Here is a 26,780-nt window from a genome sequence, read left to right as displayed (position 1 = left end):
GTTCTACCTCTGCTCCACAAGAGTTTTCAGGCTTTGAGCAAGTCATTAAGCTTCTGTCAAACCATCTACCAAGTCTCTGGGAGGGTTGAATTAGAAATGCCGTTTGAAAGCAATATTGATACGCTACACAATGCATGTTCTCTATTAAGAAACGTATTATGTGCAGGGCACTATACTAGGCACTGTTTATTCCACAAAAGAGAGTCTCCGCCTTGAGGAGCATTTATTATAGTCTGGGAGATAGGAACATACTTGAACTACAAGACGGCAAGTAGAAAAGTAGTTCTTAAAAGGTGGGAGGGATTCAGACCTAGATGACAGAACATTTTGGAAGTAGAACAGAACAGATGCCCAGTAGGGTTCAAGGAAAAGGGCTGTGGAGTCTTCACATCATTTATTTTGTTAACTTTCTTCCACTTGGAGTTGAGCAATGTGGCAACAAATGATTGGCTGTGTGGTTCACTCATTGGCGCATATTAATCTTTTGTACTGAGCCTCCATTTGACAAGACAATGACTCTTACTATCTTGCAAGTCTACTACAGTTACTGTAGCAGCTATCACCCACATTGGATTGTGATATGGTTTCTGTGTCCCCACTCAAATCTCATATCGAATTGTAATCCCCCCATGTTGGGGGCTTGGCGGGAGGTGATTGGATCATGGGGGCATGTATTCTTGCTGTTCTTGTGATAGTGAGTGAGTTCTCATGAGATATGATGGTTTAAAAGTGTGTGGCAGCTCCCCCTTCACTCTCTTTCTTTCCTCCTCTGCCATGGTAAGAGATGCTTGGTTCTCCTTCATCTACTATGGTTGTGAGTTTCCTGAGGCTTCCCATTTATGCTTCCTGTTAAGCCTGCAGAACTATGAGTCAATTAAACCTCTTTTCTTCATAAATTACCCAGTCTCAGGTAGTTCTTTATAGCAATGTGAGAACAGACTAATACAGATTGTTAATGTATTTATTTTCCTTTATGTAATAGGAAAAGATTGTCAGAGTTTTAAAAGTAGTAAATACTAGTGAAAATAACTTAATAAATCAAAAGTATTTAAATCGCAGCCTTAAATTACAGCTTTGGGTAAGGAATTTTAAAAGAATTTCCCTTACGAGTTAAATTCTCAACTCATTTTCAGCTTCATTTCAGCCCATTACTAGCACAGGTAGTATGTTATCATGGTTTCTATAGAGTCTTGTATTATTTGATTTGGTTTCCAAAGAAAGTTCATTAGGATCAAAGATTTGCCACATTTTGCAGTATGGAATGGGATGGGGACAGAAGTAATGTGTTTTTTGTTTTTTGTTTTTTTTTTGGTGGTGGGGGGTTTGTTTGGTTTGGTTTGGTGTTGTTTAAATGGGTGATATCAAATGAAGAGACAAGATTTTTCCAGCTGAGTTTGTCTTACTGGCTTCACCTCTTACTCCTTTGATGTGAATGGTGATTGATCTGTGGTTCAAGTCACCACCTTCTTGACAGCTAGAAAGGTTGACCTTTTTTGGTTTACGAGGTGGACTTTAATCGTCAGCCTCCAACTTACTGCATGTGTGGGTGTCCCGGCAGCTGCAGGTTGTTTACACATTAATTAACTCTCTGATCATTTCTCATTGGAAACTTATTGGGGAAAGGAGTCAATTTCCCTTTGGAGTTGACTAGCAAGTTTTTGGTTTTTTTGCGTAATTATTTGCCATTTACCCGTTATTAAATGCTTTCCTTGAAATGAATAAGGAGCATTGAAGAGGAGTTTAGATGAAACCATTTGCTGCCAAGACAGATCATTAGCAAGAAGTTAGTGAGAATGACTCACAAAAATTAACTAATGTTGAGTGAATTATTTCTAATATGCATTTACATTTTCATCTGGTGAGATAGTGGGCTGCCTTTTTAAAACTGAAATGTGTTCAACTTACTCCTGCAAAAATGTTCAGTGAGTAAAGTTTCAGTTACATAAGTTTTATAGCGGGTGGTTGGGTTTTAACGTTTTATGGATTGATGTGCCCAGCATGGGGAAGATGTTAGTTTTTCTGACCCATCTAAGGAATAAATGGCTGATTTCTTAGTTGGTAACAAGCTGGCAAAAACCAGTCTAGACCCAAAGTCACTTTGATCTCAAAATGGCTTTTTACAACCACTTGTGTTTGAGGCCCATTAGAAAATGAAATTCCATCCTGTAACTCCTAATTAAATTAATTTCTTTATTAAGAAGCAGTTTAAGTTGTCATGAAGTCTTTGAATCTCAGTACATTGCTAAAGAAACTTTGGCGGGGTATTGGGGGGAATTAACTTTCTCATACGTCATAGTCATAGCCCAGGTTGTTTAAGTTATGATCTACAGTACTTCAATCTTTACACTCCTTCTTTTAAAATAATGTCTTATTAAGTAAAAGGAAGGAACTTTTTGCCTTGCTCCTAATTGCTGAAAAATTTTGCATAGCTAAACGATGAATTCAAAAGAATCCACCTACAATTAAAGCCTGATTCAGTAAGATACAGGAGATTATCTATGATGCGAGACAAAAAGATTACAAAATGAAATGTCTTTATCCCCTGAGAATAATAGTCATTTAGAGTGTTGGTTACTCTTTTAAGATCAGAATACTTAAGGGTAATCTGTAGCCTATAAATACATGGAAAGGTAGTATAAATAGGATGGTGATGCTTTAAAAAAAAAACTCACTGATATATTTTGTGCACATTAAAATGCTTGCATAGTAATAGTTGCTATTATCAAACTATATTTTAGAAGTCTTCTATTCGAATGGGGAAAAATATGATACAGATAATTAAAATGTCATCTGATCAGGGAGCCTGGCCTGCTAGAGGATGTTTTACTAGAAGGTGACCAGGCAAGAAGCCTGGATTCTAGAGGTGGCTTGGCCAGTTGCTACCAGCATTGTGGCTTTGGACAAGTCACATGACCTGTTTTGGTTTCAGGATTTTCATCTACAAAATGAGATGCTTAAATATGTGATTTTTACAAAATGGACTTCGATTGAATCACGAAGGCTGTATTTTGGAGCTTCCTGTGAATAAGTATTGATGAGCCCTGGAATGAATGAATGTGGCTACATCATGCCCCCTCCTCTGGGATTCCTCAGTGTATTAGAAGGCAGGGTAGTCTAGGGGAACCAGAGAACTCTATGAGGGTACTTTCTACCAATAATTTTTGAAATTAAGGCAGACGTGTAGCATAGGAAAGTAAAACCTTTGGCTGTGAACTGGACAAAAGTCTTTAAACGTATCTTAACCTTTCACGCTCAAGCGTCTAATTTCGTGTTCCTCAAAGTGTGATCCGCATATCAGCAACATCAGTTTTACCAGCACCTGGAAAGTCGTTAGAAATGCAAAGTGTCAGCTCCACCCACATCAGACCCACCGAAAAATCCACTGGGGTTTGGGCCAGGGGCCCAGCAGTCTGTATTTAACAAGCCTTCCAGATGATTCTGCTGCAAATTAAAGTTTTAGAAACTTCTAAAATTTTAGAAACACTCATCTAACTGAACTCAGACCACAGGCATGATCAAATGGAGAAATACGAAGATCAAAAAGAAAGAAACGAGAATTTTATTCTTATGTTGGAAGGTAGGGGTATGAGGGTGCTGTAGGTTGGGTCAGAGTTATCTGAGAAGATCACTGAAGTTTTTTCCAACTTCAGGGCTATGTTTTTGATAGCATCATCAAGATCCCTTGGACAGCGTTTTCTAAAGATATCTATAGCAGTGAGGTTTTCCAAGGAAGAGAGGTGTACATAGGAGGGCCTTTTGTTGTTGTTTTTTTCTGGGGTTTTTTTTTTTTTTTTTGGTGAGACGGAGTCTTGCTTTGTCACCGAGGCTGGAGTACAGTAGGATGATCTCAGCTCACTGCAACCTCTGCTTCCCAGGTTCAAGCAATTCTCCTGCTTCAGCCTCTTGAGTAGCTGGGACTACAGGCATGCACCACCACACTGGACTAATTTTTGTATTTTTTGCAGAGATGGGGTTTTGCCATGTTGGCCAGACTGGTCTCAAACTCCTGGCCTCAAGTGATCCACCTACCTTGGCCTCCCGAAGTGCTGGGATTACAAGTGTGAGCCACCACGCCCAGTGATTTTTAAATGATATTCAGGAGAGCTCATACTGATAGGAAAAGTCTCAGTGAATTATCATTTAATGAGAACCCCGTATTTGCAGAAATAACTAGGTTATTGGCAAATTGAGAGCACACATGGTTATTCAGATACCTGGTCCTTTCAGTCCTGCCTTCTTTTAAACCTAAAAGCTCTGAGACTAAATGTAGATTTCAAACCCTGGATCTTCAGCTGAACAATGCTTAGCTGCCCATTCTATTGGATTTAAAACTTTCTCCGGAATCATCCATTGGTAGCAAAAGAGGAATCCTCCCCCACGCCTCTCTGGATTTGAATGGTTGGCCCAGAGAGGAATACTTACATTGCCTGATCAGAAGCCCCAGAACTGCTCAGTGCAACCTCCTAAAAGTCTGTGCAACACATGTCACCTCTTCAAGGTTATCATTTTCCTTTAAGATCTTCTGTTGTTATGAGGATGGACACTAATTTCAAACAGAAGCAGCAATCTACATGTAGAATATGTGTTTCAGAGTACTCTGAATGCTCTGTCTAAAAGTGGAAAGATGAGACTGAGAGGTGAGGGCCACTAGCATTGAGATAGACATGACTATAAAAAAGATTTCGAATCCAGTATTTCCTAGGTTTCCTAGCCTGGGAAACCCCATAATTCTCACAGAGATAGCTTTCCTATCCTTCCTCATCTAAACCGTCTAACCTTTTTTATTGTAGAACACTTCCAAACACTAGAATTTTTGGCAGGACACTTTAAGGGATTGGAGTTGAGCTTTATTTTTTCTTTTTAAATCAAGTTTTGGAAAAATAGAAAAAAAAATTCTAGCGTTATCCAGTGAACACACATTTTTTCTCTTAGAAAAGTTGGCTTGAAATTTTCTGTGCTTCTTGCCTCTTATTAGTAATAATTTACCTTATTGACAAGTGGCTAAATAACTTAATGCCACATTCTTTAGATTGCTAGCAATGTTATAGTACGCACCTATGATTGAAAAAATAATTTACACACCTGGATCAAAACTTGGCAGCCTGATTTTGAAAGATTCAGGATATATTCGTGTGTGCTATGACATACTAGTTGAGAACCATTGGTCTACCCGTAACTGCAGTAGAATCATACCTGTGTATTACATATGTAATGATACTGTTCTTTTTTGAGCCATGAGCCGCTTGACCCAACTACTGTGCTATATTTCTACTCTATCTTGGTGACCAAATGAAGCGTAGATCATGCTAAGTTGTGTTTTGTGGCATTTATGAATATATCCATTCCCATTTTTTCTTTCTTTCTGTCTCTTTCTCATTCTCCCTCTCTCTATCACACACACACACACACACACACACACACACACACACACACCAGTCATTCACTTTTTCTTCTCTAGGTTTATCATAGTTTCCCCTTTTATCATCATCATCACCTAGTGGCCAACATCAGAATGTTTAGCACATGTCCACTAAATCCAGGGTAATTGAACATCAGCCCTGGCCAGGGAGAGCTCCTTCCTAAATATGGCTTGGTAATTATCTCCGACATTTTCAACTGAGAGACTAATTATTGCATCAGTTACTACATAATTCCCTCTGCCAGTTAGCTCATCTTATATCCTCCCTCAAAATGACAAGACACAAATAAGTATACAAATTGGAGCGTGTTAAGATGGTGTTTTTGCATTTGAACTGAGATTCCAGGATGTCCAGCCTTGGTTACCAGTGGCAGCACAAACATTTTCACTGAGCAAAATTAAACATATAAGGTGTTCCAGGACTGTGATTGATTTCAGCAGAATATCAAGACCAAAATACTGTAACTTCCCAAATGCTATAAGGGTAGCTCTGAGCCACTGCTTTGATTCCATGCAAGTTAACATTTCTGTTCATCCTGTTAGTTTTTATATTGTCTTTAATTCGTCATGGCATCAAATGGGTGATGGGTCTTCCCTGAAAGATGCAACTTTTCCCATTCCATAATTTGGCCACCACAAATTGGAATACTAACAATTATGACATGAAAGAGCATGGGTAGTATAGAAATAACATACTAGGAGGCTCAAAGGTACCATTTTATTGCGGTAAAATGAGACAGGGCATTGAGAACAGTGATCAAATATGTATATTTCTTGGAGAAGTAGATTGGGTCCTAACCAAAATTATTCTTCTTGTTTCTGAGCCTCAGTTTACTCATCTCTGAGATGAAGTGATTAAATCTGACACCTTCTAACGTCTGTTTTTCTTAATAATCATAACTGACATTATTATAGCACTATTACTGTGTGTCAGGCACTCTGCTAAGGGCTTCATCTGCATAATCTCCTTTAATCCTCAGAATACTATTATCTGTCCCCGTTTTACACTGAAAGACTCAAAGAGGTTGAATAATTCACACAGCTAGTAAGTGACAGCGCTGAGATTTCTACCCAGGTATGATTGATACCAGAATCTGTGTTCTCATTCTCTACCTTACATGAACCCCAAAGTAACATGTGACAAGATGGGATTTCTAAAATGATTCTAGACCACTGATTCCCAAGGGGGGCAATTTTGTCCGTCGAGATTATTTGGCAATTTCTGGAGACATATTTGGTTTTCACGACTGGGGAGAGGGTGACTAGTAGCATCTCATGTATGTAGGTCATGGGTACTGCTGAACACAATACAATACATGGCACAGCCTCCAACATCAAAGAAATTGGCATGAATTGTCCATAATGTCAAAGTTGAGAAATGCTGCTCTAGGCCCAGTAAAAAAATGGGTACATCATTGAAACTTTCTGTTTTCTACTGTCCACAATTTTTTAAAAAGCTGCCTTCAAGGGATGAAGTTCCTGTTTTTAGAGTTTTTGCACACATGCACATCATATTCCCATTCTCAGTACATGGTTGTATTTAAAAGCCACAGGTTTTGATATTAGACAGACCTAAGTCCGAATCCCTGCTCTCTCACTTTCTGTTTTTCTTCCGGGCCATCACTTAAACTCTTAAGCCTCCTGTTTCTCATCTCTCAAATAGAAATTATTATTCCCTATCTTGGGATGACTAGGATATAGTAAGTGCTCAATAAATAGTTATCTTCTTTCAGTAGTGCCTCCCTTTCCATTTGTAAGTATCTCAGTCAGACTGTGCTCCTCTTACAGATGACCAGGTGCGCTCTTGCCCTCATCATTAATGCTGGCAAGGTGCACAGATTGTCATTCATAAACTGATGCTCAGTGTCTTCGAACACAGGAGCTGGAGTGGGTGAAGTGTACCCAAAGAGAAGCACTGTAAAGCAATGATGGTCCAATGTGAGTGTAGGGGGAGGAAGCAAAAGTAGAAGCAAAAGAATCCGGGAATCTTGGCCCCTGGCCAAGGCATCCACTGAAGTGGACTCTCAGGGTTGGCTAGTTTTATTGTAGAATAAATTGTTGCTCTGTAATGTAAATGGAAAATTAAGTAACCAATCAAACAATCTTTGTGATTCTTTGTGGAGTATACAACCCAGATAAGCTGAAGATTTATGTATTTTCTTTTAAAATACCTTTTCTAGGGTAGACAGGGTGGGAAAGAGGGTATAAGTTGAAGAAAGGGGGTTGGGAACTGATTAGGTGGAGGAATTTCCTTCATGGAAAGACTCCTAAGGAAAATGTACAGTTGGATATGCTGCACTTAGGTAATGAAACATAGGTTAAAATGCGAGGTTCTAGCTAGACTGCTAAGAAGGTGACATTAAATATGCCCTTTTCCTTCTTTGAGAAAAAGATCATTATTATTATATGCACATTATTTATTTATTTGGGTTAGTGTGGGGACAGAAGAAGAGGAAAGAAAAACTGGATGAAGGTGGAAGGTTCCAAATAAGACCTCTGATCCCTTAAGCTGCTTGCAGAAAAGAGAAAAGATAATTAGACACCTGGCATCCCAAGCTTCCCAAAGAACCCTACAGCTAATCTGAGCAAAATAATATACATGGAGCGATTTCTCTCCACGATCTCTCATTTGCAGGGTATGAGGTGGAGAATGTGAGGACTGATGTGGTAGACTATTATCCGTTTTAATTTCAGGACATGTTTAGATACCTGGTGTAGGGAAACAAAACGTTTTCCCTTGCTTTGGCCAGTGCTGAAGGCGTGACTGGGGCTACCAACAATCAGGCCCTTTTGTGTTGCTTTCCCAGACAGTACTGCTGACGTGCTGTCACAGCAATCCTGTGAAGGAAGCAGAAGAGGGATGATTTCTGCAGCTGGACACAGGAAGAAACAGCCTCTGAGATGGTCATGGTCTTGCTCAAGTTGCAAAGTCAAGGACAGATCAAGAGCTGTGGCCCTCATCCCTGAATTCTAAACCGGGCTTCATACCATGGTAGTATTAGTGCACTTTAGAGACAATTGAGATGAGGGGGTGGGGATCCATATAATATAAAATACTGAAAAGCTGGTAGGTCTTAAAATATACATGCATGCACACATAAGTACATAAGCATGTTACATACATATATACATGTATGTGTATGCACACATGCATTTATGTCAATATAAGTAGATGAATAAGCGAAACGAGCAGGATAATAACTGTGAGCTGACTCTCTGCCCTGGTGTTTCAGAGAGAAGGACAGAGGACTGTGGAAAAGCGTAGAATGTGTCCCCACTAAAAGGGCTGTGTCAGTCAGCTCCAGCTGGTGGCTGCCTCCTAGGAGCTTGAGCTCAGTGTATCCAGATATTGTTGTTGTTCAGAAGAGTCATTGTATAGGTAGAGAGTTGGGAAACGACAACTTGTAGGTGCCTGTTTTGATAAAGTTTTATTGGAATATAGCCATGCCCATTTGTTTGTGTACTGTCTGTGACAGCTTTCACACTATGACAACAGAGTTGAGTAGTTGTGACAGGGACTGAATGGCCTTCAGAACCTAACATATATGCCACTTGGTCCTTTACAAAGTTTCTCGACCTCTGGTGTAGACCCAATAGTATGCATATGTGGGCCAAATTCCAGCTCCAGGCCACCAACTGGCCATCCTGGACCCTCAGAGTCTCCTCTAGCCTCTGCCGTTGCTCACCGCTTCCTCCTCTTGGCCCTAAAAAGCAGTTGTTGCGGATTATTTAGATCATTGGTTCTCCAAATGAAACCTGTGTGCCTAATCCCCTGGAGAGTTTGTGGAAACTCAAATGACCAGACTCCATGCTCAGAGTTACAGATTCTGTAGGTCTGGGTAGGGCCTGAGAATCTGCACTTTAAACAAGTTCCCTGGTGATACTGAGGCTGCTGGTCCAGGATCATGTTGTGAGAACCACTGGCTCAGACACTCCATGCTGTGGAGGAGATCTCAAAGCACCTGGCCTACCAAGCAAGTGACTATGTTGTCCAGAGGAGAAGAATTAATTCTGTAGGTCCCCTGGGACCGATTCACTGAGGCATTTCATAGCCCACACAGGGACTTTAAGCAAAGAATTCTGTGGATCCTTGGAGTCCTACAGAGTTCCTATATTTCCTCAATTTGAAGAATATCCCTTGGGCTCCATTCAGGCCCAACTCCATTTGACCTGCAAAGAGATGTTAGCTGTATATAAAATACTCAGTATTTCCCATCATTGGTGGTGCTATGCAGAGGGGCTGTAGCTCATTTAATCCTTCATTCACTGACAAGCACAAGAAACTTGATTAGACCTGGAGTACCTGTTCTTCCAACTGTTTTCCTTGGCCTGGTCAATCTTTTGGTGACTTCATGGCCTCCCCATGTAACTGGTCAAACCCAGATGTCCCTTATATCAGATTCGACTCAAACCTAAGATGGAATGGAAAGAACAGATTCAGCAAGCTAAATGAAAATTTTATTTATTTTTTGAGACAGGCTCTTTGTCACACAGGCAGGAGTGCCATGGTGTGAACACAGCTCCCTGCAGCCTTGACCTCCCAGGCTCCAGTGATCCTCCTGTCTCAGCCCCCCAAGTAGGTGAGACTACTGGCACATGCTGGGCTAATTTTTTTTTTTTTTTTTTTTGATAGCGATGGGGTTTTGTCTTGTTGCCCAGGCTGGTCTCAAACTCCTGGGCTCAAGCAATCTACCTGCCTTGGCCTCCCAATGTACTGGGATTACAGACATGAGCCACAGCACCAAGCCCTACGTGGAAAATTTAAGAACAGTAATAAATAAAAGAAAAAGGAAATCGATTCAGAAATTAGATGGATGCTTACACTTAATTATTTTTATTTCTCCGAGCCTCAGTTTTCTGATCTATGATAAGGAACTATATAGTTATAACCTTGAAGGGTTGCTGTGAGGGTTGAATTGGATTTGTGTATGCAGTAAATGTCACCTACAAATCTGGCTTATAAATCACCTCCCCTCCCCTGTCCCTGTGGCTGGGAGTGCCTGATAGCAATTGTCTTAGTTAGATATTCCCAAAGGATTACAGGATTATGGGCTTTTGGAGTGTCTGTGGATAGCACCTGGTGGCTCAGATTTGGCTCTGCCAAAGGATCCCTCCAGGAAGCATCTCCATATTCCCTGGGCAGCTATCTCCGGCCACTGGCTGATTGTAACTTTCTTTCATTCCTGGTGTTTCTTATTGCAGAATATGTCTCCCCTCATCCCAGCTAGCTGAACTTCCTCTGTGTATCTTCATTTTGGCCATGCTCCTAACAGCCCTTCCTTCCACAGCTGCCCCAGCTGTGATGAGTTGAGCAGAGAGGCCGCTGCCAGCCCCCCACCCCCAGCAGGGCTCTGTGTGCTCCATTTAAGGGAAGAGGAATGTGGTGCCTGGCGGATGAGTCAGAGGCTGCTACCTCGCTGTGTGGTGTGTGGAGCCGGCTGTGAGGTGCGTGCCTGGCCCCCTCAGAGGAGGGGTGCTAAATAATTCACCAAGGCAGTCTGCTCTGACATCCATCTGGGCCTGTCCCCTGGTGACCCTGAGGATGCGCCAGCGGGGCTCTTGCTTGCTGTGGCATCTTGGTGAGCTAGAAGAATAAACAGGCAGCCTGAAAACTGCCCTGGCTGTCAGGGATTCCATGGGCTTGGGTTGGGTGGACTGATTGGTGTCTGCTGATGGCCACTCAAATCAGTGGGCTTCAGATGCCGTCCCTGTACAGAGCAAGATTGATGGTGTGTTTACACTCAGACTTGATAAACATTTATTAAACACCTGCTGTATGCTTGGCAATTTTACCTGCATTACCTCATATAATTCAGAAAACCCATGTAGCAGAGATTCTTAGATGAGACTCAAAGAAGGAAGGTGGCTTGTCACAATTCACACAGCTAATAAGAAGGAGTAGGGACAGAACTTGCCTTAGCCCACCTCCTGCCTGATACAATGCCTGTCATCCAGAGGTCCCTGGCAACAGGGGACCTTTTCTCCCTCTTCTAGACACTGGCTGTCTTGGTGATTCAGACCCCTACATGTTAGTCCTAATACTACCAAGTTTTCTCTCTCTTTTTTTTTTTTTTTTTGAGAGGGAATCTCGCTCTGTCGCCAGGCTGGAGTGCAGTAGCGCGATCTCAGCTCACTGCAACCTCCACCTCCCAGGTTCAAGCAATTCTCCTACCTCAGCCTCCCGAGTAGCTGGGACTATAGGCAGGCGCCACCATGCTCAGCTAATTTTTGTAATTTTAGTAGAGACGGGGTTTCACCATGTTGGCCAGGCCGGTCTCGGTCTCTTGACCTCGTGACCTGCCCACCTTGGCCTCCCAAAGTGCTGGGATTACAGGCATGAGCCACCGTGCCCAGCCAATACTACCAAGTTTTCTAAAAGGAAGCACATTATGGTGTATAACTAAACTTCTTCTGTTCATTTCAACTGCTTCAGGTTCTAATACCTGCTTCTTATAGTTTGGACTCTGCTTTGGTCTGGTCCTCCCCTGATCAAGATGCTGGCTGTGAGGCCATTTTCAAAATGATGGCCTTGTCCACTGAACTTCTTGCCCTCAGGGAAGGTGACAGTCTTCAGGCAGAATTCCCAGCAACCTCCTGGGATTGAGTTAGTCTAGGGGTGGAAGAGTGAAAGACAGACTTGGAGGAGGAGAATGATGGACAAATAAACAAGAAAGGGGCTTTTTCTCAACCTGGCAAGCCAGGATGAGTTAGTTCTGCAGTTCTAGGAAGGTAATTTTTGCGCAATACATCACACCGAATTTACCTTCATGGCCACTGTCTCCTTGTGATATGGACAGGAAGCAGGGAAATACTACAGAAAAGGGTGGGGTCCCCCGGTGAAGCCCTACCCTCAAGCTTGGATGTGTGGCCCAAAGTGAGAGCATGCATTCCTGTTTTCCTGCCCAAATGTTGCCTTTTCCAAAACTAACCTGGCTTGGCCCGTCTCCCATCCTGTACCCATAAAAACCCCAGGCTCCCCTGGCAGAGGAGCAGGACAGAGAGGCAGAGTGGCAGGAAAGGAGAGAAGAGAAGGAGCTGAATGTCCAAGAGAAGCGACTTGATTTCAGAGGGATGGCTTGGCAGCAGGACCTCAGAGAAGAGTTCGGCCGGAGATGGCCAAACTCCAGGGGAAGACTACCTTCCCACTCAATCCCCTTTCCAGCTCCCCATCCCACTGAGAGCCATTTTCATTGGCAATAAAATCCTCCACATTTATTTTCAATTCATTTATGCAACCTGATTCCTCCTGGACGCCAGACAAGGACCCGGGTGCAAGTGCAAGAGGCTGTCACACTGAGCTAACACTTAAGCTATCCATAGATGCCAAAACTAAAAGAGCACACATTGTAACATATGCCCTCTGGAGCTCTGGGGTTCATAGACAATCCCTAGACACTGCTGCGGGCTTGCACAGAGTTCTGCTCCTGCCAATTGCCCAGAAGTGCTTGTCTTGGCGTCTGAACCTGCTCACCTGTGTGCTCCCCATCCTGTGAGGGGTTGAGAGCTGTGGGCTGAGTAAATGAGCCAACCCCTTCATGAGTCCCGCAAAAGGGTTAAGGGAACTATCCCATGTCACTTAGATGCAGAGATCACCCCAGCATGATAAGTGGGAAGATCTATGATTACCGTTTGACAGATAATAATAGTACCTTACACTTACTGAGCACTCCTGGTGTATTTGACACCATACAAAGTGCTTTGTGAAGATATTACAATTGTCACCGTCATTCACATTTTTCAGAGGAGGCTTCTGAAGAGCAGAGAGGTTAAATAACTTATCCAACATCACACAGACGGCAAGAGCCATAGCCAAGGATCAAACACAGACTTCTTAATTCTAATACCAGGGTGAGTTCCATTATAGCAGGACTTTCTTTCAAACCAAGATAAATTAGATGTCCTTTATTTATTTATAGCAAGTTATTTATAAGTCTTATGGAATATTTAAGATTAGAAAGAACAGAGCTAGGATCCAGTTCAATGGTTTGAGGGATATGTAAGCTGTAGCTACATTCCTCATTCTCTTTTTTTCATCAGTCATCTGGCTGATGATATTCACAGATGTGACAGTGTCCCTGTGCTGTGATTAGCTTGAGTTACTAATTGTCATAACCATAGATAAAGAACATCAGCTGTGGCAGTTTATGGTTGGCTATGGCGTACATAGGATAGGCTGTGGGTCATGGGCATTTCTTCTTTCATTTCTCTATTCAACTCACGTTTATTGAGGGCCTACTATGTGCCAGGCATTTTTCTGAGCCCTGGGGATAGAAGGCTGAATAAAACTGACATGAAGCAGCATAAACAAGTAAAACATTTTGTGATCTAAGTATGCTAAGTGTTGGGCATCAACTTCCAGTATGGCAGTGTGAGGAGCATGGTAGACTTTAATCAACAAAACAATCATTTGCTGAAAATTATTTTAAAATATAAGAAACCATTTAAAGTTTCTGGAAATTGTCCCAAGGGTATACAACGAATGGAAAAACACAGGAAATCTAAATCTTGGTAAGAACAGTGAAAGTCTATGGCATTTTAACCAAGATACTCTCTTCTCCAGGTATCCCTGCCATGTACTGCCCCTCCCCCCTCCCAAACACACACACAGCGCAAATCAGTGTGATGGAAACTCTACTCTGGGTGTGTTCAGCCAAGCAGATGGGGCTCTTTCTCCACCTAGCTCCTAGTCTAGGGCTATGCTTTCACACTGGGAGGGGCAGCCTCAAAGAATGGCAACATCCTTCCCTTGCAAAGGAACCCAGCTTTCATCAGATCAGACTGTGGAACAATTTATGCCAAAAGGAATTGTCAAAACAATAGAACAGTCAGCTAAGGATTAGTGGAGGTTAACAGTTGGGTGTAGTATCAATAGGAAAACTGGGCTCAGGCCCTCCAAGGAGGGACATCAGAAGCTGCACACTACCAGGGAAACAGACTTCATTCAACTTGTCTACCCAGCCGCTAGACAAATAAGCAAACAACAACAAAAAGCTCCAGAAGTGGGGCAGGGTGGTGGTGCACAGTCAATATCCAGAATTGCTACAATATAGTATCTACAGTGTCCATTTTTCAACAAAATATTTTGAGACATGCAAAGAAACAGAAAAGTGTGACCATATACGGGAAGAAAACAAAAGTAACTGCCTGTGAGAAGGTCCAAATGTTGGAGCTAGCAGGCAAAGACTTCAAAGCAACAATTATAAATATGTTCAAAGAACTACATGCAACTTTCTAAACAATTAAAGGAAGGCATGATGACAGTGTCTTACTTTCTAAACAATTAAAGGAAGGCATGATGACTGTCTTATCAAGTAGAGAATATCAATGAAGAGAAATTGTTAGAAAGGAATTATAAAAATGAAAAATTTGAGTTAAAAAGTATAATAACTGGGATGAAAAATTCACTAGAGGGGTTCAAGAGTAGATTTAATCTGGTAGAAGAAAAATTAGCAACTTTGAAGGTATGTCAATAAAGATTGTGTACTCTGAAGAGTAGAGAAAAGAGAGTGAAAATAAACAGAGCTCCTAAGAAATGTGGGATACCATCAAGCACACCTACATGGGCTTACTGGGACAAGTAGAAGAGGAGAGAGAAAAAGCTGAAAAAATATATGAAGAAATAATGGTAGAAGACTTCCCAAATCTCATGAAAAATGTTAGTCTACACATCCAGGAAGCCAAAGTACTCCAAGTAGGTAAGCTCAAAGAGATTCACACTCAAACACTTCATAATCAAAATGTTGAAAGACAAAAAGAAAATCTTGAAAACAGCAAGAGAAAACAACTCACCACATACAAAGGAACCACAGCTGACTTTGTAGTTCTGGCAGAGACCTAGAAGAATGCTCTTAAAAAGCAGAACTGAAGTACAAGGGAAAAAAGAAAAAATAGATACATGAACTTTATCAAAATTAAAAACCTTTATGCCTCAAAGACACTATCAAGAAAAAGAATATACCCCACATGATGGGAGAAAGCATTTATAAATCATATATCTAATAAGGGACATATTCCCAGAATATACAAGGAACTTTTCTAACTTACTAATTTGGAAACATGTATGCCCAATTTTAAACTGAGCAAAAAATTTGAATATACATTTCTCCAAAGAAGGTATGCAAATAGCCAACACACATATGAAAAGATGTTTAACATTATTAGCCATTAAGCAAATGCAAATCAAAACCACTATGAGGTACTACTTCATACCCACTGGGATGACTATAATAAAAAAGACAATAACAAGTTTTGGTCAAGATATGAAGAAATGGGAAGCTTCAGCTATCTCTAGTGAGAATGTGAAATTGGGGTAGCACTTTGAAAAACTGTTTGGTGGTTCTATGAAGTGTTAAACCTAAAGTTATATAACCCAGCAACCCCACTATTGATATGTATCCAAGGAAAATAAAAAACATGCACCCCCACAAAAACTTATACATGAATGTTCATAGTAGCATTATTCATAATAATAAAGAGTGGAAACAATCCAAATAGCCATCAGTTGATGAATATGATGTATATCAGTACAATGGAATGTTACTCTGCCATAAAAATAATGAAATTCTGATATAAGCTACAGAATGAGCCAAAAATACACTAAGTAAAAGAAGGCAGGCACAAAGGGCCACATATTATGTGATTCCACTAATATAAAATGTCAAGAATAGGCAACTCTATAGAGACAGAAAGTAGATTAGTGTTTGCCTAGGCCTGGAGCAATGGGGTAAGTGGGGAGTGACTACTACTTACTAGAGGGTTTCTTTTTGGGTTGAAGACAGTTTTAAAGTTAGATTGTGGTGGTGGTTGTACAGCCCTATGAATATACTTAAATGGGTGGACTGTATACTATATTAATTATATCTCAATATAACTCTTCTTAAAACAATCTAAGGAGAAAAATAAAGTAGGGAATGGTTTGGCCATGTTAGGAAGATGCAGGAAGGATGACAATCTCAGATAGGTTGGAAAGACTTAGACCTCACCAAGGTGACATTAGACTTGAAATGGTGACAGAGCAAGCCACATGACTTTCTGCAGGAGAAATATTTCAGACAAGTGCAAAGACCAGGAGGCACACATGTGCCTGGCATGTTTGAGGGCCAATGTTCATGTAACAGGAAGGGAGAGAGTAGCAGGAGATAGTGTCGGAGAAGCAATAGGACCTAGATCCCCAGGGACTTATTCTGAGATGAGCAGCATCACCAATGTAGTCTTGAGTAGAAGCATGGTATGCTGTAATGTTTGTTTTCAGATAATCAAAATGACTGCAGTTTTGTGAATAGACTGAAGGGGAGCAATAATAGACTAGGTAGGAGGCAAGAGTTGATGGTGACTTGGAACTTTATCCAGGAGAGAAATGGCAGTGGCATCAACCAGTGTGATAATAGTGAAGGTGGAGGAGAGATGTTGGATCCTGTGTATATTTTGACAGTAGAGCTAACAGGATTTGCCAAGGACTGGAAAATGTTCAGTGTCAAGGACCAGATAGTAAATGTATTAGGTTTTGCAGGCTGTACATTCTCTGTTACAATGACTCAACTCTGCCATTGTAGCATGAGTGCAGCCATAGATAGCACATAATGAATGGTCATGATTGTGTTCCAATAAAACTATTTGCAAAAACCTGAAGCAAATCAGATTTGATCTGTGGGATATAGTTTGCCAACCTCCTCTGGATTAGATGTCAAGGGTGAGGGATGGATCAAAGGTATTTGTTCTCATCCACTGGAAGTGTGGAGTTGCCATTAACTGAGATAGCAAAGACTACAGAAGGAGCAGATTGTGGGGGATATGGTGTGGACTCAATTGGGAATTAAGAGATGGAGATGTGACATAGGCATGTGGTCTTGAGATCATGGAAAAGGTCTGGCCTTGAGTCATCAGCCTAAAGGTGTGTTTAAGACCCTACCCCAGACCAGAGAAGCAAATGTAGATATACAGGAGTCCCAGGACTGAGCCACAGGTTCTCCAGCATTAAGCTGTCAAGGAGATGAGCATGAGCCAGCAAAAGAGCCTGAGAAGGAGCAGCCAGAGGGTAGGAGGGAAAGCAGGAGAATGTGGCATCCTGGAAACAACGATAAGAAGTGTTTCAGTGAGTTGAACTCCATCCTTTCCTTTTCCACTCACAAGAGTATGTTGGAATGCAAATGAACAGAGAGATATTCTTACAGGAATAATCCTGAATTTCCTCTAATTTCTAGACTAAAAGAAGCATTGTCAAGCTTTTTATTCAAGAAGTGTTCATTAGCTTTCAGGCCACAAAGCAGTAGGTCCTTTGAATAGAGTAGTGAGCCACAAAAGGCATGGTCTCTGCTCTTAGGCTGCATAGAGTCTGGTTAGTAAGAGAGAGGCGTTAATCACATAATCGTTAACATTGACCAAGGATGGATCATCATAACTAACCAAGGATGTAGAACTGTGAACCAGAATGAGAGTTCTAAGGGAAAGGACACACATCTAAGACAGCAACACTATGTACTCTTCCCTTGTACAAAGGAATTGATCTAATCTGATGGCCCAGGGAAACTTCTGTATTTTTCTGCTTTTAGTAATACATTATTTCCCACACTTCACACCCTAATGGGAACACACCTGTTTTTTTGTTTGTTTGTTTTTGTTTTTTTTTTTGTTTTGTTTTGTTTTTAGAGGAAATTTGTGATCCTCTGAATTAAAGGAAGGAATATGGGTTTTGTCATCAGACCCAAGACCAAACTTCAGCTGTGGACCCCTGCATTATTCTTTTATCCTCTTTGGACCTCTGCGTCTTCATCTGTATGATAGGGGATAATAAATGCTGCATTTTTGGTTTATGGTGAGGACTAAATCAGATAAAGTATGCAAGATGTCTGGTATGTCCAGTCCTCATCCCTTTAGAAAAACAATGTGTCAGTTTGTACATCTGTGACATTTTGTAATAATAATTTTTATTGAGCAGATGTTTGGTGCCAGTTTGCTACTTTAGGAGGCAGAGAGGTTTTAGCCTTTTTCTAGGATATCGTTCATTATGCCAATGTTCTCTTCCAAGAGAAATGTGTAGGAACCTGCGTGTCCGTATTTAGGGAATATTGAAAAACCAGAGCATCCCTGTACAGTTCTTTGTTGTTATCCTTGTCCTTTACATAAAGAAAATTCAGGTTTCAATTCAGCTGTTTAATGAAAATTAGTAGTTCCCAAAACCTGCCATAATAAGTGCAGTTTTCTTTGTCTAAGAAAAAACCATTTGCTAGCACATCATGTCAGTTTAACAACATTTTCATGGAAATGTGCAGTGGTATGCCTGGTGAAATCATTGATGCAATCTTTAATCTTTTTGCGGAGAGGGAGCAAAATCTTTAGCACTCTTTCATTTTGATGTGCACAGTCTAGCCTGTCCATATTTCTCATTTTAATTAATGTAATTAAAAGAGGATGAAAGGCTGTGTTAAAATGTTGTGTGTTAGATTATTGGGATCAAGAATAATTAAAATGTATGAAATGTGACAGATTCCTAAGATGATAGGGAAAAAGGAAGGCCCCTTTTCTGAATTTAAAGTGTACCAAATTATTTTTCACAAGATTTAGAAATGTCCATGGATAAGAAGCATTTATGACATGGAATCTTCACAAATGGACAAGACAGAAGGCTTGAGGGGGTGCTTGTCCTTATGTTATCATGAACAATTTTATCATTTATGTTTGCAGCTCTCCTTCGTGTTGCCTTCTTTGGAAACGAAGTGGAGAATAATATTGATTTAACACCTACTACATGCTAGGTACTCTACAAAGTACTTTATATACCTCAGTTCATCTAACCTTACTGAAGCCTTTGATAAAGAGATGTCTCCATTTTATAGATGGTGAAACAGAGGCTTAGAGGTGAGGTAGCTGTCATCTGCTAGGTCATGCTGCTAGGAGGTAATAGAGCCAGATTTGAATTCATGTCTTTTTTGTTGGACTTTTTCAATGATAATACTCTGCCTGTTGCAGGAGGCAGATTATAAGTATGGATTAGAAATTGGCTAGAAACTGTTGAGGATAACTCTTATGAGCATTTCTTTTTTATGAATGTAGCTCCACCTTTGTGAGTGCCTCATGCATCTTGACCTATATTATAGAAGCTTCACATGTTTCAAATATTTCTTTCTTTATGGTCACATGGGTTGCCTGTTGTTGCTTGAAAGTTAATTAAAATTTACAGTATTTTCTTTTTCTATCTTCTGAGGTAAAACAGATGCAACTTTGATCTCTAATACTCATTTAGGACTATCATGGTTTTTTAAATGTTAAACATTCCTTTGTTTAAAGACATTATGGGTTTAATAGATTATATTTTGTTTAATGTCTTTACATAGCACAAATTAAAATGGACAGCTATGGCAGACATTACTGGGGTCCTCCATTGTCTATTTTCCTTGTTCTTTGTGAGCATACAGTTCCCAGCCTCCTTGCAGCTGGGTGAGGTCATGGGACTAGTTTGACCACTAGAAGTGATATCATTCATCTCCAGGCACCTAAAATCCTCTTCAGTTCACTCTTTTGCTGTTGTTGTAACTTGGAAATTATTCACTGAGATCACAGAGGCACAAGAAGGAAGCAGAGTAGATCCCTGAGTCACTACTTAGAATGGAGTACCTGGAAAGCCTCTGGACCTCCAACTTTGCCTGAGAGAGAAATCAAACTTTCTTGTGTTAAGCCACTGACATCTGGAATCGTATGTTACTGCATCATCACCTATGCTAGGCCAACTTACATGACAATTCTTCATCAGCCTCTTCTCCCACATTTACTTTATTAGACTTTGAAATCTAAATGTCAGGATTTCTCTTGAGTAAAATATTTAAAAGCATGCACACACACAAATGCACACATTTGAAAAAGGAAACCTTATTAGATGAGTGGTTTGAAACTTTGATAACATCCCTTACAACAATTAGAATGTCCCAATAGAAGGGCCAGAAGGTAGTAATCTAAATGAGCTAGGATGAGTGATGTCTATCTTTTTAAAGTTCTTCAAAAACTGAAACACTGTCATTTCCCTGAGTGACCCATGTCAGTTCTTATCTCAATATTCAGAAGTCTTCCTTAGGTCCAAGAAAGATTTTAAATGACCTAAAGTGGAATTGAGGACCCTCTTCAGGTCATTTAAAATCCATTCCTTCTTATTTTATACCCATAGAAACAGAAGTTTAAAACTTGTTCATTGCAGCCTTCGTCATTACAGCTCTTCATCTAGGAGGCCACCACCCTTGCTGTCACTTACCCCTTCCCTTCTGTAACCTGACCAGTACCGATGTACTTGACCTTTCCCTGTAATCCTCTAACAAGATGCTGCCTAAAGCTGGCTAGAATGGAAAGATGATTTGATTTTCCAGCATGTGTGGAGCTGCCTCTTTGTTATTACCTGGCAATGTCATGTTTGTGCTGCTTTGCTGTCTTGTGTCCATGCAGACATCTCTTAATTCTGCATTTGTGTTCATAATTTTCCTTCCTACTCATGTTCTTCTTCCTGCCTGGAACACCTTCTCCAGCAGAAGGTGAATTTGACTAAGGTCAAATTTTAGCAGCCTTTTTATACTCTGGATTTTGTGTCATGCTTAGTAAGGCCTTCCCCCACTATAAAATTGTGTTTTAATTCCAAAAAAGTAAAAGCAGTTTTGACCTTGAGCTTGACCCAGATCATACTTTTCCTGATTCCTGATCACTGCTGCCACAATTAATCTTGTCTTCCTTGTCCTTTCTCCTATATACTGTAATCAATTATGGTCATTTGTATAAATATCCTATCATTCCACCTAAACAGAAAGTTCTGAAGGTCGACAGTTGCATCCTTGTCTCCTAACAAGACTGTCCTCCACAAATCCCTAATAAACATTTGGTTGAGTTTCTCATATGTATTACCTTTTCTTCCCTGCCTTTACTCGCAGGAAGTTTGCTGTCATGAATGTGGAATTTCACTGTTTTTTAGAAAAACAATATGAGTTTTGTTCCTATTTACCAGGTCTCTGAAATTTTTTAAGTAGTTTTTTCTCACTTTGTTTAATATCTACCAGTATAATTTCTAAAAATCGTCATTAGAATGGTCTCCAGGATGAAAATAATGACCACAGGGAATTAATGATCTATGGATTTTGTAATTTTAATATTCTGCATAAGTGTGATGCATAGATATCCAGCTTCCACATCACCAACTGAGCTCACAGAGCATGTGCTACCAGAAGGATTTGGGCAGCGTGCTTTTGTGCCATCCCTGTCTTGAATGCAATTAGGCCTTTGAGGACTCTGCATGCCTCCTACCATAACACACACCCCATTCTACTCTAATTGCCTACTTAATTGTCTTTTCTCTCATTGCCAAGCTCTTTTAAGGCAGGATCCATGTGTATCTTGGTCACCATGTTGTCCCCAAACCCCAGCACGGTGACTGGCAAATAGTAGGAGCTTATTTAATGAGTGAATGGATATATGAATGAATGGATGAAGCATGTATTCATCTCAAAAATATAGTTGTCTTGTCCTGGTGTATAGTTTCAGAAGAGGGGCCCCACCTCTTGGTCATTTTTACTCCTTTCTTTCCTAGATTCATAGCAATTCAAAGCATTTGTATTGTGTCATATGGAAAATGGCATATCAGTGGCTCACCCACATTAGATGGAACTTTGAGATGTGCTCTTAGGAGTAAAGATTTTATAGTCTTCCCTTTACTGCTTTCTCCCCACCTTTTGAATTTTAACTGGTCAGTTAACTACTTTGTGCTGAAGTCAATGGTGGAAGCATGATTGCTTCTATTAATATTACTAATAGCTAACATTTGTTGAGTGTTTGCTATGTACTAGGCTCAGTGTTAAATGTTTCACATTAATTCTCATTGGATTCCCCCAACGGCCCCATGAAGGTAGGCACTATCATTATGCCCTAGGTTACAGGTAAGGACCTCAGGCCTCAAGTCATAGAGCTAGCAAGTGTCAGAGCCAGAGTCTGACCCCAGGCAATCCATTTTAGACTCCATGTTACGTTGTTAATTCTTATGAAATTGGTAGTCACATGTCACATCTGTTCCAGGTAAAGATTAATCTCTTGCTATGTTTCAGCTGTCTTTATTTCATTATTGATCAGCTGTGAATTGCCTCATATATGACCATGCTGATCATGGGTAGATGAGAGAATAGTGTACCCATTTTTAAGAAACTGAGGCATGGAAAATTGAAGTGACCTGTTCATGGCCACACTGGGTTAGAATGTCACTGCTTCCACTTGGCTATTGGGGACCCCAAACTGTTAGATTTGTTAATTGACTTTTTGAAGGATATTGAGGTCTGGGGAGACCATCTGCCTCCCCACACACTCTGAGTTCTGTGTGATGGAAACTGAAGGCTGAGTGTTATTCATTTGATTGTATTTTATTTCTCTTACTGAGAAGTTATTCCAGGTCTCATGATTTTCACCATGAAAAGTCTTCTGGGAACTAGAGAGAAGCATTCTGAAAGAAGTTATTAAGCATTATTAATACAATTACATACAACAAAAGACATAATTTAACTTCCCCACATCCAACAAAGAAATTCATTTGAAGCTTCAGGAACTCCAGCTGGAAGGGCAGAGCCCATCAGAGTGGGTTCCCCAGGCGGGGGAGTGTGGGCAAGGAGCCATGCTAGCTGCTTTGTCCTTGGGGACACTTCTGTGCATGATGGAATATTCCTCTCTCCCAGCCTCCCCAACCTTTCCCTCACCCTTCACTTTCACTCACAGTGCTTCCTTATCACAGGCACAGAGTCCAGAATATTGCCTGGCTCTTGCCTCTCTCCTGGCCCGGGATACTGCACAGGCAGCATTGAAGGAATATATGATTTTAAACAATTAAAGATGACCATGGAAATACTCAGATGCTAGGAACAATGATCCACCTAGTAGATAGTATGCCTAGGTGAATTTTTCTGACTTCATTCAAAATATCAGAAATAGCTATTGAGTATGTGATATTGTGTTAATCTTCACCATGGTTCTATTCAATATTTTACTTTCTTTAATTGCAGTAGCCCGTAAGGTCCTTGAAAGCAGAGACTGTGTTTTTATACCCAGTCTTTAGAGCTGTGCATGGCATACAGTATGTGCTCAGTAAATATTTATTGAATGAGTGAATGGTACAAATGAGGTTATTGAAGATCCCACAACTTAAGTTACTTGCCTAAGATCACATTGCTAGCAGGAAGGAAAGGCAGGGTTTGCACACAGGGCTCTCCAAATGTATAGATTCCTTTCTTCCAGATTGCTAAGTTAGGCCTACTAGTGGTGTAGAAAAATGGAGATTGGAGACCCCAAAGGTTTTCAACAAAAGCTCCATCTGAGGTCTGGGAAATGCGGGTTTTGACCCATCCTTGCTGAAATCCTCGTGTGAGTTTAGAAAAGTTATTTCTCCAGTTGTCTCCATTTTCTAATCTGTAAAATGAGGAGATGGAAGCAATGTTCTCTAAGGGCCTCAGGGTCTTCAGATGCCCCTGGGAAGGTTTATGCTTTGTCTTCTTCTGCATGCACTTGGAATTGGGGTAAGGGGTTAGAGGGCAGCTGACTAACTCACCATCCAAGCACGTGAGGAAAGGAGTCACTTGTGCTTTATTTCAAGGTGCACAAAAACTCAAAGGTGACGTAGTCTCAGGCCAAAAAACAAGCAACACCCCAAAATGAAAGTTGAAGAGAGAAGAGAAAGAAAAAAATTAGAAAGGAGAGGCATTTGAAGGCTTGACACAGCATTTAATTGAAAAAAAGAGTGCTCTGATTCCACTCCTAGGTTGCTGTAGCATATAATCTGAAACAGGCGCTCAGGTTGATAATTGTGCCCAGATCTGATCCTTGGCACATAAGAGCATAGCTTTTAAGAAGAAAAAATATAGGCATGTGTCTTTAAAGCCTCTCTTCTTATATGTGATTTTTTCGTGCTCATTTGGAGGTTGCGTAGCTGGGCCTTTGCATCCAGCAAAGGCTTCCTTCCCCTCTCCCTGGCTTGGGGATTATTGATTTGGAAGGCAAGGCTAATTTACATGTAAATAAATCTCAGCACTGGGCAGCGGGATGGGACGTCCAGATGCCGTGACTGACTTGCTGACATCACAGCTTCATTAGCATGCGGAGGATGCAAGCACTGCAACAGCGACTTCTCAGGCACCACCAGCAGCGCCACCGACAGTTATTATTATTTTTTGACCGAGCAGCACATTTCCTGGTTCAGTGGCTTGAGCTCTGTGAGCAGCTGACTAGTCGCCCCGGGTCTGGCTCAGGATCAGCTGGTGACGCTGAGGCTGGAGTCTGGAACTTCTTCCTTCAGATTGTCATGAAGAAGGGGAGTTAAGAGGAAACTGGGGGTCCTCGGGAAGGCGATCTGAGCACTCAGGCTGATCCAGAGGAAGAGTAGAAGTCATACTTTTTTTTCCCTGCTTGGTGAATTCCCCAGCAGAGTCTGGATCCAGCAGTGCTGTTTTCCCCGAGGGAATGTGGAACAGCTCGGCTTGAGTCTGCTGCCAGCTTCAGGAAGGGTTCAGACTGTAAAGGGGGTTTGAGGAGAAGATGCTTTGGCTGCCTGAGGTCCTGCTTGCATTCTTAGAAGTCAGACCCAGGGAGAAAGTGAACTGGGACAATTGACAAGCTCCAAGGGTCTGGCAGAAGCTTCCTCCGAGACTGGGCATTTCATCCTCCCTGGAGGTGGGTAAGAAATTTGCTCTAATTCACAAATTAAACAGCAGCGTATTTTCTAAGGAGGATGAGAAAAGCCAGATCTAGGGCCTTTGCATTGGTGGGGGGGATACTGGGGCTTCATTTTCTTGGCCAGGTAGCATTTTTGTGGCCCTCTGACCCCTTTTGCCTTTTCTATGCTTATTAGAAAGCTCGATTGCAAAGTGTTATGTCACAGCTCTAGGGAGTCCTGAAAAAATGCTTAAATCTTGGTGCTTAAGAAGAAGCAGCGTTTCTCTAAAAGTCTAGCTTTCTTTAAATAACAATAATAATATGGGGAAGGGGGCTAACAGACCAAATACCTGATAGTGTTCATGCACAGTAGTCTTTTCAACACATGATGTCAGAAACCATTAGGGGATCTGAGGAACAAGGACTTAGCTGAGACTTCCAGGTAAAGAAATGGCTTTCAAATTATTTAGGTTTAATTTTAGACACTGCTTTCAGATTAGAAATGGTGACAGAGCTTCAGAATATGACTGCATAGCCTGGCTGAAACACATGATTCGGTTTGCCCTCTACGCTGGGTTTCTTGACGGAGTGATCATAGTTAGTTCTCCTCACTCTTGGCTTCTTGAAAACCAATCATAGCATTACTAATTTGCCATGGAGGTCTTGTGATGAAATACAGATTTTTAATCCCATGGTTTTTTGTTATGTGGTCTTGGACTATGCTGGGGTCCAGTGGGACTTCTATGAATCATAAATAATCCAGGCTGGGCCAAATCGCACCGAGGTTAGTGATCCATGCCAGATGCGATGCCATCCGCTGGTCCAAATGTGGCTCTTGTCTAACTTAGGCACATAGATTATTTCCCCAGTGAGAGAGTTCTGCTTCCCATATCAATGCATGTATGAGCACAGTCAGGGGAGGGCTCCAGTGTGCCATGAATATGTAGACATAGACTGCCGTGTACTGAATCTGCAGCTGGTAAGGCTGTGATTTGCTTCGCCTGCACATCTCTTCCCAAATAGTGTTTTAAACCATCTCAGTGAGACTTAAACTAAACGAAGCTGCCTTGCCTCTTTGCTAGAGGCCAAATTGGCTGCTGTAATCCTGCTCCTCAGAAGGCTTACTGCCTGCTGATGGCTTTCACAGATGGGTCGGGATGAGTGTCCCCAAGGGCTCCAGAGTAAGTCACAACTTTGACATAATTACCGTATTTTGGAAATTTGGATTTTAATGCCTCCTTGAGTGCTTATAAAGGTTTTGCCTTTCCATCAAATGCTCCTTCCCCTTGGGAATTCTGTTTTTAATGTGAAAATTAAAATATACTGGCTCCATTGGGCATCTCAGTCTATGAAGATTCACGGGGCAGCCAGAAATAGTAAAATAGCATTGTTTGAAATGGTGTGTTTATAAAGATTTACCCATGCAATGTGAGGGAAAAAATAGAAATAGAGGAAGAAAGATGCATTTATGGAAGCTTAAAGAATGAGAAGGGAACTTAGAGGTTAAACAGCATGAGATGATATTTATCCAGGGCTCAGACTTTGGAGTTGGAAAGAGCTGAAGATACTTAGAGCTACCTATTCTTACCAGTAAAGTGGAGAGAGCAATGGAATCTATAGGTAGGGTGATAGGTGGAAGGATTTACTGAGATGACCTTTGAAAAGCACAGTGGCAACCACGTAGTAAATACTCGGTAAATATTAGCTGCTA

General features: G+C 41.1%; 3 protein-coding genes across 5 annotated transcripts in view; all 3 read left to right on the top strand.

The window, feature by feature from the left end:
• Positions 1-26,780, top strand: part of THOC7 (THO complex subunit 7) — a 738,093-nt gene that overhangs the window by 319,992 nt on the left and 391,321 nt on the right. The window lies entirely within an intron of this gene.
• The window catches only part of PSMD6 (proteasome 26S subunit, non-ATPase 6), a 1,096,682-nt gene that overhangs the window by 856,241 nt on the left and 213,661 nt on the right, over positions 1-26,780 (top strand). The gene's annotated exons all lie outside the window — the stretch shown is intronic.
• The window catches only part of PRICKLE2 (prickle planar cell polarity protein 2), a 353,218-nt gene that overhangs the window by 195,830 nt on the left and 130,608 nt on the right, over positions 1-26,780 (top strand). The window contains exon 1 of one of the 3 annotated variants that reach the window (XM_050781224.1): positions 3,818-25,087. The exons of 1 other annotated variant lie outside the window; for it this stretch is intronic. The gene's annotated coding sequence lies outside the window, so the exon portion shown is untranslated. Of the gene's footprint in view, positions 1-3,817; positions 25,092-26,780 lie in introns of those variants that run through there. One more of the 3 variants, XM_050781225.1, reaches the window with a different exon arrangement.

This window comes from Macaca thibetana, chromosome 2 (assembly GCF_024542745.1).
Source record: "Macaca thibetana thibetana isolate TM-01 chromosome 2, ASM2454274v1, whole genome shotgun sequence".
Classification (NCBI taxonomy): Eukaryota; Metazoa; Chordata; class Mammalia; order Primates; family Cercopithecidae; genus Macaca; species Macaca thibetana.
The sequence above is the reverse complement of the archived record's forward strand: the minus strand, read 5'-3'. Positions and strand labels throughout refer to the sequence as shown.